The sequence below is a fragment of the Beta vulgaris genome, chromosome 6 (assembly GCF_026745355.1).
Source record: "Beta vulgaris subsp. vulgaris cultivar EL10 chromosome 6, EL10.2, whole genome shotgun sequence".
Taxonomy (NCBI): Eukaryota; Viridiplantae; Streptophyta; class Magnoliopsida; order Caryophyllales; family Amaranthaceae; genus Beta; species Beta vulgaris.
Genome location: NC_079207.1, coordinates 68,948,981 through 68,965,871, shown reverse-complemented (window position 1 = coordinate 68,965,871; position 16,891 = coordinate 68,948,981).

Below are 16,891 nucleotides of genomic sequence, written 5' to 3'. Positions count from 1 at the left end.
AGAAAAAAATATCAATTAGCTTAATTATTTTGAAATGAAAAAACCACATGATTCAATTTTTGATTGATAAACTTTGACTTTAGTACAGTGTAGACGAAGATCCTGACCCATTATCATACGCAAAGATAGAGGGCTTATTACAATGCGTAATGCACATTCAGAAAAAGCACGAATCTGACCAACAGCATGGATAAAAAGTGTTGAAAGTCTAGTCCCAATAGAAAATATGTGATCTTTTCTAATAGCATAAAATAAAAAGACATACATGCGAAGGAAAATGTTAAATAAAACTCTTATCAGTTACATATAAGAAAATTAATGAAGAGTAACATATAAGCATAGTAGCTTATTGCACGTATTGCTAAATTGATTTTAGAGTTGAATCCTTTTTGTAAATGGTCAGATTTCTTATCAGTTGTGGGTGTAGCTAGGCCTATTTGATAATTGACTTAATTTATTACTAGTTTTATATGCACACGAAGTGTCGAAAATACGTAGAAAATTAAATTAATTCTTAATTATATATAATAAATTAGAGATTTTGAATTGTTGACGGTTTTCTTTTTATAATATTTTTTTATCTTTTAATTCTTAATTAATTAGATAGTTCCCTTTTCTATTTTTACTTTTTTTTTTAATTAAAGTAAATAGTTACTCTTTTTTTTTTTTTTTCTATTTTTTAGTGTCCTACTCCTCTTGACATATAGAATAGAGATACCACTTTTTTTTCTATCATAAGTATCACCTACCGAACTTGGTTGTAAGTTGCAAAATATGGACAATGTAATTTGTGTAGTCAATATACTAACTTCTACTAAGAAATACATATGGAATAAAGAGAGAAAGTTGGAGAAAGAAAAGCAAGAAAACAACAAATTTTTTTTATTAAAAAATAAAAATAGAGCTTATTAAAGGGTTGTGCTTGCTGAACCATCTCAATCACTTCTTGAATTGAGAAGGTCTCAACGACTTAACAAGTAATAAATGATAGGCATGTATATTGTATTTTACAAGTTTTAGATTTTTATTTAGAAAATTTGTCAGAAACCATTTTTTATAATCACTTTTTTTTTGAGAAACCACCTTTAAAAAAAATTTGGTTAATTAGCCACCTTTTTTGTTCCTTTTTTGTTGGAAGCCACCACTTGCCGGAATCCGGCGTTGACCTTGATTTTCCAGCATTGACCATCAGATTTTCGCCATTTTCCCCCCTTTATCTTTCTCCCCCCTCCCCCCTCGCATCCCCGGCAACCCTCCCTCCCCCCTCGCATCCCGGCAACCCCCCTCCTCCCTCGCAACCCGCCGGCAAACACCCCCCACGACCATCCCCACCCTCCTAGCCCTAAGCCCATCACTTCCCTCGCATCCCCCGACATCTTAGGTGGAAGAAATGGCGAAAAATCTGGAAAAAAAAGGCGAAAATCTGATGGTCAACGCCGGAAAATCAAGGTCAAAGCCGGATTCCGGCAAGTGGTGGCTTCCAACAAAAAAAAAGAACAAAAAAGGTGGCTAATTAACCAAAAATTTTTAAAAGGTGGTTTCTCACAAAAAAGTGATTATAAAAGGTGGTTTCTGACAAATTTTCCTTTTTATTTATTTCTATAAGCTATTGTATAATATATAACCTTCGTATTTTTCTTACAAATAGCAACACTGGTTTATATGTGTCAAATTTCACAAACTAGTATCATATATAAAATCTTGTTCAATTTGATTTGATGTACATTTTCAATAATTTTTTTATCTAAATTATAGGTATTAATGGCCTTGACTCTTGCGTACTCAAACTTGTATCTTGTAACCTGTATGTTGGTAAATTGTCTCATTACAATGTTGGATATACTCCTAACTCATAATTTAATTTTTCTAAATCCACTTAATTCTATGATTATTCTACTAAATCAGGCTAATACAGCTTGATTACATCCACTAATAATTGCATCGGATTCCTTTAACAACGCATGAAATAGGTTTAATCACCACAATCATTTAATCTTTTGTTTATTAATGAAATAACATAGTGCTACTACTATGAAATAAAGTATTTAGTGAATCAAATTCTTTATATTCCTTTGGCATAGGTTTTCAGTACTACTGATATAGGAATCTTCTCCAACTTTTTATAAGATATTAAGATATAAGCATATATATTTCCATTCAAAGTAGGACACATGCATCACTTTGCAATACTAACTTGTTCAATATATCAATATTATATATATACTTCTTCAGTTCACTTTTACTTGTAACTTGCAACAAGGAGATGAGGGATGAATGAACCAATTAGAACTGAAAGATAAAGAGAAGTAAGAAGAAATGAACTCATGTAATAGAGAGAGAGAAAACTCAATGACAAAAGTATTAGTATTGCAAGAAATTTGATATTGCCATAAAAAGAGAGTGTTGCAGTAAAAGTGAAAAAAAAAAACTAGTATATACAACTATTTATGAATTTCCTTCCAATTTGTATCCCCTAAAGTTCATTTCCAAAACTCACCTAGTTTTAAAGTTGAAAGCATTTATGAGATGCAACTATATGTACATTTGATTTTGTCATTTCTTAACAATATGATATCAATAAAAAAGAGTTTATATCTTATAAAAATAATCGAGTATGGGTCAAATATTATATAGTATACTATTGAGTAGACTCCGAAATGCAATCTAAGCAAAGGAATGGGTCATTATTGAGTCTTAAACCTGAGAAGAAAAGAGGGGGCCATTATTGAGTCTGAAACCTAAGAACAAATTAAAAGAGACCATTAAAGCTATAAATCTAAAAGATTTTGTCAATTTTTCTCACAAACTTTATCAATTACGACATGTGAAGATCGCATAATCAGAATTATATCAATATCATATGAGGATTATTCTTTTTTACCGTCGAGTATTACTTAGTATTTTAGCCTCGAGCTATCTACATTACCGAAAAAAGAAGTATATATATATATTTCCAAGAAAGTATTTTCAACCAAAGTAACCTATATTCTTTCCTTCCACTCAATCACCCCAATAGCCCCTACAACAATTACCAAAACTAGAGCAGCCGGCACACTTGTGCATATGTAAGGAAGTGCTTACAATTCCATCGAGAAATAGCTCAAACTTTCAAGGAATATGCAACCACTAATAGTAGTTTATTGACTTTAATTTTACAAGTAGCAGACATTTTAGCACTACCACATTTTGTACCTCGGTGTCAACCCAAAAGAAGAAAACTTACCTGGAAAAGTTCCCTAATTTTTTGGACCATAAACTCTTTTCAAACCAATTTATAAATCTAAATTGGACCACTTCAGCTCTTTATCAGTGGTAGTGCATACTTATGGTTGGGGTTAGAAGATTGTTTAAGACACTAATCATAAAGACTACGATCTATGTCCCTAACACTCTCTTCTGATTGGCTAACACCCACGTGAATGTTAGTTCCTAGACCAATGAGATTCGTTGGTTTTAGGGCTTCCAACTAAGCAGCTGACTAAGTTAGCCAGGTGTCAATCATCAACAAATGATATGGATTCAAAGTTCAATAAAAAGGTACTCTTTGAAAATTAGTTTATCTTTCCAACAATAGAAATGTCTGCTTCGTGAGTTAAGTACTAAAAATTGAATATTTGGGTTACCTCTATATTTGAGAAAATCTCAACAGTGAATCATAGTTTTGCATTAAAGTACAACGAGTACTTAGGGGCACATGAAGGTGTATGATGCACTCTATAGAAGTGCGAAAGCGTGCACATGCTTTTGCAGATATTGGAAAATGGCATACAACGAAATAATCCTTCTATTCGTGACACCTGACGTATATTGCCCTAAAAATATGCATGGTTATGGACAAATTATAAATTAAATAAAGCCATGGTAACATGCAAATAGGAAGAAGTTTGTTAGGAGAATCAAGTTGGAGCTCAAGTGGGAGCTCCCATTGGCCAATATCACTCTAGTTTTAATTTAAAATCTTTTTGATTTTTATTATTCTGTAAAGTTTTATTTTTGATGAGAAAGATACATACTTATATTTGTATTATCAATATATACTAACCATCTAAATTATGAGAATGCAGCTTAATCAGAAATCTTCTAGTAAAGATCAACTCCCCCATCATCTTAAAAATACAAACAATCGGGTCACATGGTTTCACAACCAATATAATTACTATATAAAAAAGTAATAAGCCCTCTTATAAGCTATTGAACCACTCAATATCGGTTACTTAATTTTCTGGGGGACAATTTATACATGTATGTTGTTTCTTGAACTTAGAACTCTAAATCTTATCTGATCCAGATAATAACTACAGGATATTCACATTGAAAATCTTGATTATGCTCAACCACTCTTTGATCCCCCCTATAAGCAAGCCTTGATGAAGGAATGTGTAAGGAAAAAATGGTAGTGATATTCAGTACAATATACACAAATGAGGCATTGATCGATCATTACTATCATTAACACCTAAATGAAATGGAGCATAACAAGCCATATGATGAAGTTATTCTCTGGTACATTATATATAGTGACTCCACGTAAACTTGCATCGTTGGAGTCTTTTTGTGGGACCAATGAGTTAGGTGTAGACGGTAGCTATGTTGTTGGGAACAAAGAGCACCCACCATTTTGCAAATATATATCGAAGCCAAACTAGCATTTAGAAGCTAAAACTTGTCAGTCTTGTAACTTGTTAGCGCAGTATATGCTTGTCTAACAATAGCAACCTTATTCTATGAATCAATGATTTGAAAATAAGACTATACCCCATGTAATATCCTCGCTAATTAGTTGCTACTTGTTAATAGTTTTAGTTAAGTGCTATAGTAAGTGTATGGAGTTTATCGAAAATATCATATACCAAATGGATTTCATGATTAAAGCACTTATACACTTATAGCTACCTCTTGGTCAAAGAACCACCTCTCAACTCAACACTCCCTGGCAAAGACATGTCGCTCGAGACCCCATAGCTATAAGTTATTGGCACACAAGTATCGATAGAAGCGAACTCTATCATACCAGACCGCTGTTGAAAGACCATTGGTTGTTCTTCTTGATGACCAGTAGTTTCAACCAGTTGTGTAGTAGTTCCCACAAACTCTACCTCATTGTTGACACTCTCATCCTCAACCCAAGTAGTACTCTTCAACCCGGTTGTTGAACACATTCTCGTTGACTCTGACCCCTCAACCTGTGTAGAAGCCCCCATAAGCTCCACCTGACACTCAAGACCATCACTTGTCAACCCAGAATGCAGCTTCAACTCAGAATCATCTTTATCCAGTGTCGTACCCTGCAGATCATACAAGTTACCCACACCTAACATCACACCACGAAGTAATCATAAGAACCCTTCACCACACGCAAAACTCAACCCCCTCCTTGGAATAGAAAACCCTTACGGTATAACATCCCAAGAGATATAAGATTTCTCTTAAGCTGTGGAACATGCCTCACGCCTCTAAGATCCCTAACTCTCCCATCATGCATTCTAAACCTCATAGAGCCTACTCCAACCACCTCACACACCGTATTATCACCCATAAGTAACACTACTCTTGCATAAGGTATAGGTCGAAAACATCTCCTTGTCAGAACACATATGTGAAGAACATCCACTATCAAGAACCCACTTATCTTCTAATTGTTTCTCCTCATGGAACATTAGAGCTAAATCCTCCTCGGAATCGTAGTCGACTTTATTTTGTTTTGCAAAAGAAGCCGACCCACCCTTCTTAGGGCATTCACTCTTCCTGTTGGAGTATGTCCTACGATCAAGTGCATAACTCAAAGGTTTTAAATTATTAATTATATCCAATATAGTTTAGATAGTCATGATGCTTTGCTAGAAGCCAATCTTGACTTGTAATATTAATAAATGTTTTAATATTTACTGAATTGTTTGGACCTACAGGGTCCACCTAAACTACAATAACGATTAGTTAGTCTAGTGGAGACTAATATTATTTGATAATACAAATAAATACTCTATTACTAAAATAAAACGAGATAATTGTAATATCTTCTTATTTAGTAAAATATCAATTATAGGGATAATTGATTATGTTAATCTTTGATTGATTGGAATCAATTAATTAAATGAGTGACAAAATCAATCATGTGATGATTGATTGCCCTTAAGTAAGGAAAGCATTATTGTATCCTCCTTTATGGAAAAAGGATTGTACACAAATCCTTAAGTGAGAAAGTATGACTGTATCCTTTTTGATAAAAGGATTGTACGCAAATCATGAGGGTAGATAAGAATTATTTTGATGATTCAATACATATATATGCTTAGCTGTGAAAAGTGAAAGGAGGGTGAGAAACTTTTGTTCTCTAAATTACAAGAGAGTATTATTTCAAAAACAATTAGTTGTTTTTAAGGTTCTAGCAAATCTAAAAGTCTAATCTTCATTGTGGTGGTGGATACTTGTGGATGGATTTCACTTGAGATTCTAGAGTTAACATCAACGAGGCACGCTATAAAGGTATAATAACTTAACTCCTTCCTGTAGATTCATTATAGTATTTCAGGGTGTTCTTGGGAATAGGTTTTGTACAAATTGTTTGTATTTCCGCATCGTAAATCCTATTAGTGGTATCAGTCGCCTCCCTATTTATGCTATTTTGATCTTTGTAGATGCATATTAATTATTTAATCTTGTTAGTATTAAATTTGGACTTTGAAATTGCAACGTATTATTTTTTTTAATTGAATTCGAATTATATTAATATATGATATTTAATATTCGCTTTTCAATTTATTATGAATAGTTCATATAACAATTTTTTTTTTCCCTCTAATTATTTAATTTTTTTTCTTTTGTATAAAAGTTGAAATCCCTTGCTCAATTTTTATTAGGTGTGTATATTTTATTTTTTTTTAAATTACGCAAATTTATAGACAAAGGTGTCTAATTTGTTTAATTTTTCAAATTAAAATTACACAATTTTAATTGTTGACAATTTTTTTTTAAGTATTATATTTTTTTTTAAAAAAAAAGGAAAATATAAAGAAAACAAGTTGGACGAAGCCTGTATTGTTGCAGGCAACTTATTTTTCTTTAGGTTCTTTTGTTTTTTGTTTGGTTTCCAGTTGTGAGCCTACTGTTAGGGCCTGCATTATAATTTTTTTTAAAATTAAACAAAAAAAAAAAAAGTTTTGGACTTGTTTTGCTTGTGTAGACAGCATTACTTACTTTTAGTTTTGGGCTTAAAATGTGTTTAACCTAAGTTTCTTCAATCCAAATTTTGAACCTTATAGTTAGGTGATCCATTTCTTAGTGGGAGTTTATTAGTTTAATATTCAACTCTCAATTTTTTTTTGGATAAAGTTGCAATTTTATTATCATGATAATATAAAGTCCAAGTATAATTTCTAACACTATTAAATATTTTGTTAGTTTTGAACTAATTAAAATTGTTGATTAGATTAACTAATTTTTTTTTAGAATCGTCTAATATACATGGGTCACTTACTCTAAGTAAGTGAATGAATGAATAATTTTATGCTTGAATGTTAGATGACTAGTATGGCCCAAATTAGGATAGAAAATACGGTCTGCGTACCGTTTATGTATTTTTGTATCTTAAATACGGACTGCGACCGTTTTGTATTTTTGTAATTTTATTTAAATTTCAAATAACTTGTATGATGATTCGAGAATCAGCTTTGATGGAGATCAAAAGGCGGATACAAGGAAGCATCTTCAAGTTTAGATTAAGATGTAAGGGCCATACTAGGATCATTTTAAATTAGCATTTAATTATTGCTTTTACTTTGTTATTATGCTCTTGTTCTAATTTCTATTAGTTCACTAAATTTAGAACCGACATAGTAACTTTAGTCCTCCTTTTAATTTTGAATAAATTAGATACCCACCCTTACACACCTCTATTCATGTCTTTGATCATTGGTAATACGCTTGCCAAAGCAAGGTATTATTTTTTATCTTAGAATTTTAGAGTATATTTAAGAAATTTACAAGTATGTAAGGTTTTATTCAACAAAGTATCCAATTAGGACTTGGGCTTTGGGGTATAGGAATGGGTTTTTTCATGCGATGTTTCCCATTAACCAAGAGTTATAGGAGTATAACTAATAAAGTGTTATTTACCTAAATCATTTATCTCTTAGGTGACCGGCCAAAGCTGGCTTAGGATTAAATGAGTTGGGGTCTTGGAATCTTTTAGCCTAATTGAGGACGTTTTTTAGACTAAAAGCCTTTAACTTGTTTTAACTTGGTTAAAATTTGAAGTTATTGTTTATAATCATAAACCTAAAGACTTTACTTTTTCATTTGTAGATGGTTACTCCTAATTCAAACTCCGCTATGTCATCTAATGGTATTCGCTCTATTCTCGAAAAAGAAAAACTTAATGGCAACAATTTTCTGGATTGGTATCGCAACTTGAGAATAGTTCTTAAGTCTGAAATGAAACTGGATGTCTTGAAAACCCTCTCCCTGCTGAACCTACCCTTCGAGCATCTGCTGAGACTCGAAAAGCATATGATACGGCAGTAGCTAGATCTCTTGATGTCACATGTTTGATGTTAGCATCCATGAATTCTGAATTGCAAAAACAATTTGAAAATATGGAGGCTTTTGACATCATTCATCAGCTCAGAGCTATGTTTCAAAAACAAGCAAGAATTGAGCGTTATGAAACGGTTAAGGCTATCCTTGAGAGCAGTCTCAAAGAAAGTGAACCTGTTGGTCCACACGTTCTCAAAATGATGGGTTATTTTGAGAATCTGGAACGATTAGGTGTCACTTTAGGTGATGAGCTACCAATTGACATCACTCTCCACTCCCTTCATAAGGGGTATGACCAATTCGTGTTAAACTTTAACATGAATGAGTTGGAGAAGACTATGAATGAGCTTCTAGGAATGCTCAAGACTTCTGAACCAAGTATCAAGGTTGCACCTAAGAATAATATTCTTATGGTTCAGAAAAAGAAAGGGATTTTCAAGAGAAACCAATAAAAAGCAATACCCACAGAGTAAGGGTAAGGGCAAACAGGTTGTCAAAACTAAGGCTGGAGCTACTCCAGACCAAGAATGCTTTCATTGTCACAAACCAGGTCATTGGAAGAGGAATTGTCCTAAGTATCTAGAGGACAAGAAGAATGGCAAGATTCTTCTACCTCAGGTATACATGTTATTGAAGTAAATCTCACTATTTCTAATTCTTGGGTATTTGATACCGGATGTGGATCTCACATTTGTACAAATGTGCAGGGACTAAAGAAAAGTAGGAGCTTGGCTCGAGGGAAGTGGCCTACGTGTTGGCAACGGAGCAAAGGTTGCAGCTTTAGCGTAGGCACTTTTAGATTAATAATGCCCTCTGGGCTTGTTTTGGATTTGAATAATTGTTATTATGTTCCAGCCATTTCTAAAAACATTATTTCTGTTTCTTGTTTGGATACAGAATGGTTTACTTTTGAGATTAAGAATAAATGTCTTTCTTTTCAAAAGGATGGAATGTTTTATGGTAGTGCTCACTTATTTAATGGGCTCTATTTACTAGATTTAGAAAAACAAGTTTATAACATTGATACTAAAAAGGCCAAATCAATGATTACAAATAAAACTTACCTTTGGCATTGTCGTCTTGGCCATATAAATGAACGTATCCAAAAACCATCATAAAGGAAGACTTTTGGAATCATTTGATTTCGAATCTATGATACATGCGAATCTTGCTTACTTGGAAAAATGACAAAAGCTCCATTCACTGGTGTAAGTGAAAGAGCAAATGACTTATTAGGTTCTCATACATTCTGATGTTGTGGACCAATAAGTACAAATGCAGAGGCAATTATCAGTACTTCATAACATTCACAGATGACTTCAGTAGATATGGGTAATTATCTCTTATGAGGCATAAATCTGAAGCTTTTGAAAGGTTTAAAGAATTTCAAATGGAAGTACAAAATCAGCTTGGCAAGACAATAAAAGCCCTTAGATCTGATCGAGGTGGTGAGTATTTAAGCCAAGAGTTTGATGACCATCTCAAAAGTTGTGGAATTCTTTCCCAACTAACTCCTCCAGGAACACCACAATGGAATGGTGTGTCCGAAAGGAGAAATCGAACTCTATTAGATATGGTTCGATCAATATGAGTCAGGCCGATCTTCCGATATCATTCTGGGGTCATGCCTTGGAAACTGCCGCACTAATCTTAAACAGAACTCCAACCAAAGCTGTTGAAAAGACTCCATATGAGTTATGGGCTGGAAAAACTCCAACTATGTCTTTTCTTAAAATTTGGGGATGCGAAGTTTATGTAAAACGTTTACAATCTGACAAACTTGCACCTAAATCTGACAAATGTTACTTTGTGGGTTATCCAAAGGAAACAAAGGGGTATTACTTCTATAATAAAACTGAGAACAAAGTGTTTGTGGCTCGAACTGGTGTCTTTCTCGAAAGAGAACATCTTTCTAGAAATTCAAGTGGGAGAAATATTCACCTCGAGGAAATTCGAGCTGAAAATGAGCCACAATATCAGGAGCATCCACAAGTTATTGTGGAAACTGATAAGACTCCACAACCTGTTGAGGAATCCACCTCTGTGGCACCCGCCCCTCGTAGGTCTACTAGGAAAATTTCAGCACCTGAGAGATATGGATTTCTCATGTCTGATAATAAAGAAATATTGCTTTTAGAAAACAATGAGCCTACTACCTACAAAGCAGCTATGGCTAGTTCAGATTCCGACTTATGGTCAAAAGCCATGAAATCCGAAATGGATTCCATGTATGAAAATCAAGTTTGGAACTTGGTTGATTTGCCCGATGGGGTTAAACCTATTGGATGCAAATGGGTTTTCAAGTTGAAAATGACATGGATGGAAATGTATATATCCATAAAGCTAGGCTGGTGGCACAAGGTTTCAAACAAATTCATGGTATAGACTATGATGAAACCTTTTCACCAGTAGCTATGCTGAAATCTATTCGGATACTTCTAGCAATTGCCTCATATTATGACTATGAAATATGGCAAATGGATGTTAAAACCGCTTTCCTAAATGGTTTTTTGGAAGAAGTGTACATGACACAAGCAGAGGGTTTTATTGATCCTAATGCACCTAAGAAGGTATGCAAGCTTCAAAAGTCCATTTATGGATTAAAGCAAGCATCAAGGAGTTGGAACCTCCGATTTGACGAGTCAATCAAAGGTTTTGGTTTTCTCAGAAATGAAGAGGAATCTTGTGTTTACAAGAAAGTTAGTGGGAGTAAGATTGTTTTCTTGGTCTTGTATGTAGATGACAACTTCTGATTGGAAATGACATTTCCATGTTAGAGTCTGTAAAGATATGGCTTGGAAAGTGTTTCTCAATGAAAGATCTTGGTGAGGCTCAATACATACTAGGCATTAAGATCTATAGAGATAGATCTAAAAGAATGATTGGACTAAGTCAAGAAACTTATATTGATATGGTTCTGACTAGGTTCAATATGAAAGGTTGTAAAAGAGGTTTTCTACCCATGTCTCATGGCATAAGTCTGAGCAAGACTCAGTGTCCTTCGACAACTGATGAGAAAGACCGCATGAGCAAGATCCCATATGCGTCAGCTATTGGATCCATCATGTATACCATGATATGTACTAGACCAGATGTTTCCTATGCTTTGAGCATGACCAGTAGATACCAAGCAAATCCAGGTGATGACCATTGGACTGCTGTGAAGAATATTCTAAAGTACCTTAACAGGACTAAAGAAAAATTCTTAGATTATGGAGTAGAGGATAAGCTAAGTATAAAAGGTTATACTGATGCATTTCCAAACAGATAAGGATATTTTCGATCGCAGTCGGGATTCATATTTTGTTTAAATGGAGGAGCGGTGAGTTGGAAAAGTTCCAAACAGAGCACCATAGCAGATTCTACAACTGAAGCTGAGTATATTGCTGCATCAGAAGCAGCAAAAGAAGCTGTCTGGATTAAGAAGTTCATTTCTGAACTAGGAGTGGTTCCGAGTATTGCTAGTGCTTTGGATGTTTATTGTGATAATACTGGAGCTATAGCACAAGCAAAAGAACCAAGATCACACCAAAAATCCAAACATGTACTCAGGAGATTTCATCTGATTCGTGAAATAGTTGATCGAGGAGATGTTAGGATATGTAAAGTTCATACGGATAGCAATGCTGCAGACCCGCTTACTAAGCCACTTTCTCAGCAGAAACATGAGACTCATATTTCAGCTATGGGAATTAGGAACATTGGAGAATGACCTATTAGTTTTTTTAATATTGAACGCATTTCATTATTGAAATAAAAGGTTTATGTTTATTTTATTTTTATATAAATATATGTTTGTTTAAATTCGGTTTAGTATTAAAACAAATGTCCAAAGTAATCAGTTGTTTTAAATAGGATGTTGAGTACGAGGACTCAACTATGGAACCCTATTAAGTGAACTAAAATAAATTATTACCTAATCCCTAATCAAGTCATTAAGTAGGTACATTAATGACCTATAATGATTAGTTTATAATTTGATTGATGATCATGTTTCATGGATCATAGGGGCATTGGATGTCTAATCAATTATATTAATGTGAATTGGTGAATACACATTGGATTTGACCCACATAGAGAAATCTTTAAGAGCTGAATGTCATAAGTTTCTCTAAAATTATAAATGAGTTGATTCCTCGGACTTGAGTTTGCCACTGATTCCTTACATTGGTGACTAGTACACTTTGGCATTGTCAAACGTCGTGCCGTAAAAGGAGACTATAAAGGCAATGTACATGCTGCATGAGTCGTGTGAAGGATAGAGGGTAAATAAGATGGAATTGTCCTCCTATTACATAGGAATGTTGTTTTGGCCTCTCAGAGAGTTTAAACTGTAAAATGCATGGCCATGCTCGAATGGATTGTGATTCAATCATTCGTTTGACAGTTGAACTTGGAGACTGAGAAATATTCTGGATTTCATAAGGATGACAAGATTTCTTACCTTGTGTTCAAATATAACAGGACAAAGGAATTATAAGCACCACTTGCTCTAGGACAAGTGGGAGATTGTTGGAGTATGTCCTACGATCAAGTGCATAACTTAAAGGTTTTAAATTATTAATTATATCCAATATAGTTTAGATAGTCATGATGCTTTGCTAGAAGCCAATCTTGACTTGTAATATTAATAAATGTTTTAATATTTACTGAACTTGTTTGGACCTACAGGGTCACACCTAAACTACAATAACGATTAGTTAGTCTAGTGGAGACTAATATTATTTGATAATACAAATAAATACTCTATTACTAAAATAAAACGAGATAATTGTAATATCTTCTTATTTAGTAAAATATCAATTATAAGGATAATTGATTATGTTAATCTTTGATTGATTGGAATCAATTAATTAAATGAGTGACAAAATCAATCATGTGATGATTGATTGCCCTTAAGTAAGGAAAGCATTATTGTATCCTCCTTTATGGAAAAAGGATTGTACACAAATCCCTTAAGTGAAGAAAGTATGACTGTATCCTTTTTGATAAAAAGGATTGTACGCAAATCATGAGGGTAGATAAGAATTATTTTGATGATTCAATACATATATATGCTTAGCCGTGAAAAGTGAAAGGAGGGTGAGAAACTTTTGTTCTCTAAAAGTTACAAGAGAGTATTATTTCAAAAACAATTAGTTGTTTTTAAGGTTCTAGCAAAACTAAAAGTCTAATCTTCATTGTGGTGGTGGATACTTGTGGAGGGATTTCACTTGAGATTCTAGAGTTAACATCAATGAGGCACGCTACAAAGGTATAATAACTTAACTCCTTCCTGTAGATTCATTATAGTATTTCAGGGTGTTCTTGGGAATAGGTTTTGTACAAATTGTTTGTATTTCCGCATCGTAAATCCTATTACTTCCAATGACCCGGTTCTTTACAATAATGGCAAAGATCACTACTTTTAGGGTCCTTCGACCTAGGTTTTCTCCTATCCCTACTCGAATCTCCCTTATTTTTCTCAGCATTTGCTACCAAACCTGCAGAATATTCACGATCCTCCACCATATCACCAGTTGCGTTATGACGCAATTCCCTAGTGTAAAGTGCCGATATTACATCCTCTAGGGACACATTTTCCTTTCCAACCACAAAAGACTCTACAAAATGTTCATAGCTACTTGACAATGAAACCAACAATATCAACGCAACATCCTCATCCTCAATCTTAACATCTAAATTACGCAAGTCCAGTAAAATAGAATTCAAACGATCAAGATGATCTTTTAAGGACATACCTTCTCTCATGAATAGGCCGAACAACCTTTGCTTCAATAGCAATTTGTTTGTGAGTGATTTAATTTTGTCATGTACAAACTCTCTAGTTTCAACCACAAACCTGCAGCTGGGATTTCATCGGCAACCTTTGTGATGACATCGTCCGCCAGGCATAGCAAGATAGTGGAGTGTGCTATTTCCTCCATAGATTCCAACTCGGCCTCAGTCAGATTACCCTCTTTTGCTGTCATTGTGAAACCGTTAATCAATGGTTTCCAGATACTTTGCTGTTTCAATAAAGCTCTCATCTTTATCTGCCATAGCCCAAAACTATTCCTTCCCATAAACTTGTCAATCTTTAAGTTGTTGTTGCCATGTCCGGTGTTAACCTGTAGCTCTTGATACCACTTGTTATGCGGAAGCGTTAATTAACCAAAACAAGCATGCACAACTACCAAGCGCCCACACAAGAACACAAGAAAATGAATAAAGAACACATAAATTTAACGAGGTTCACTATCAATGCGATAGCTACGTCCCCAAGGCAGGAAAAAAGATTGTTTCACTATGAACGAGACGATTACAATTACAATAGGCAAGATTCAATTGAATGCAATTGAATCTCAAAGACTCTCTAATCTTCTCTATTGTGTTTAAGCTAATCTCTCTCTGATATTTTGTGGTTATTCAGCCCTAAATATGAAGTAACATATTTATATGAAGTATACAAGCCCTAAGTCATAGAAAACAAAACGAACGAAGTAAATCGCCCTCGCGCTTCGCGAAAAACAGGCCTAGCTCGCGACTCGCGACACCCTCGCGACCCTCGCTGCAACTCGCGATGATGAGTCTTCCTCGAAGCTCAGAAACGAGCCCTCGCCCCTCGCGACACAGGTCGCGACTCGCGACGCCTTGGCCGTCGCGACTCGCGACCTGCAAGTCACAATCTCACAGCTTCAAACTTGTGTGTAAGGTGAGATAACTAATAATGCAAACTCTAAACGAGAAACCAGGCCCCACAAAAAAACTACTGCCCATAACCCAAATCGAACTTTATTTGAATGGGCCATTTGCCCACGTATAATATTTTGGTAAGGGAAGAAGTCCATTATTATGGGTTGATAAGAGCGAAAAAATGGGCTATGAACAGCTCTTTGAGCTTCAGTCCTTCCGATATCTAATAGGTATTGGGCCTTTTACTACCATAAAGATAATCACACGAAAATATATTATTCCATCAAAGAACAAAAATTGCGTCACAAATAAGCCAACCACATTATCTTATTATCTTTTAAACAACGAGGACAAAGGCGTAACATATATATTATTTATTTTCCATTTGTTTAAGTTCTTATCTCAAGGAATCTAAAGATACAGATTAATGCTAATATTATAGTTAGTAAACTAAAGGAGTAATATATGTCATAATGTGAATGCATCATATACTAGCAAAAATAGTTGACTTCCTAACTACTTGTAGTTGGTAGGGATTAAATTATAATTTAATAGTATTATTACTTTGTAAAATTGCTAAACTACCTCCTTAATCCCTATGTTTTTCGATCTATATGAGTCACGAATGCAGTAGGAGAGATGGGATTCGAATATGTGACATATCGTTCACAGTACCTCAATCTTAATCACTAGGACAAAATATCCGTGGTTCCTTAATCCCTATGTCCCTCAATTAAAAAAATGAAATAGATCCCTATGATTATGGTACGCTTAATGTTCTTCTTCCATTACTCCACTTCTCTTAATTTTCTTAATTATTTAAAAACCTACGACAATGGTTACATTGTTTTTCCTTGGCTCTTCAAAGTCATACACTTCCTCAACATTAATCCTTTCTATCCTCCTTTTTTCTTTCAATCCTTTAATTGTTAACTCAATTTCCTTCCAATTTGAGCGATTTGATCCCAACGACGATGCCATACTTTATCATGGAGATGCATTTAACTCCGATGGTGCCATCGAGTTTAACAAAGTTAATTATTTGAGCCGCGTTGGCCTAATCACTTATACGGATCAAGTGCATATTTGGCACAAGCAATCAGGTAAAGTGTCGGACTTCTCGTCTCATTTCTCGTTTTTCATTGACACATTAAACCAATCTTCGGGCCATTATGGTCAAGGACTTACATTTTTCATGTGTCCTACTAATTTCGAAATCCCACCAAATTCTAATGGAGGATTTCTTGGTCTTCTTAACACTACAACTTCATTCTCCTCGAGTAATCAAATGATTTTTGTTGAATTTGATTCGTTTTCGAACGATGAATGGGATCCTCCATATGAACATGTTGGTATCAACAACAATTCAATTGAATCCGCCATGTATACCCGTTGGAATGCTAGTGAACATAGTGGCGAAATTGCAAATGTTTGGGTGACTTACATTGCGGCTACTAAAAATTTTACGGTACTTTGGTCATATGGGAACAATACAAATAATAATAGTGAGAATTCAAGATTGTCCTTACAAATTGACCTAATGGAAGTCTTACCGGAGTGGGTTACCATTGGTTTTTCGGCTTCTACTAGCGAATATATGGAGCGACATAATCTACAATCATGGGAGTTTACATCAAATTTGAAGGTAAAAATAGAGAGCACACAATTTCAATTATTGGTTGGA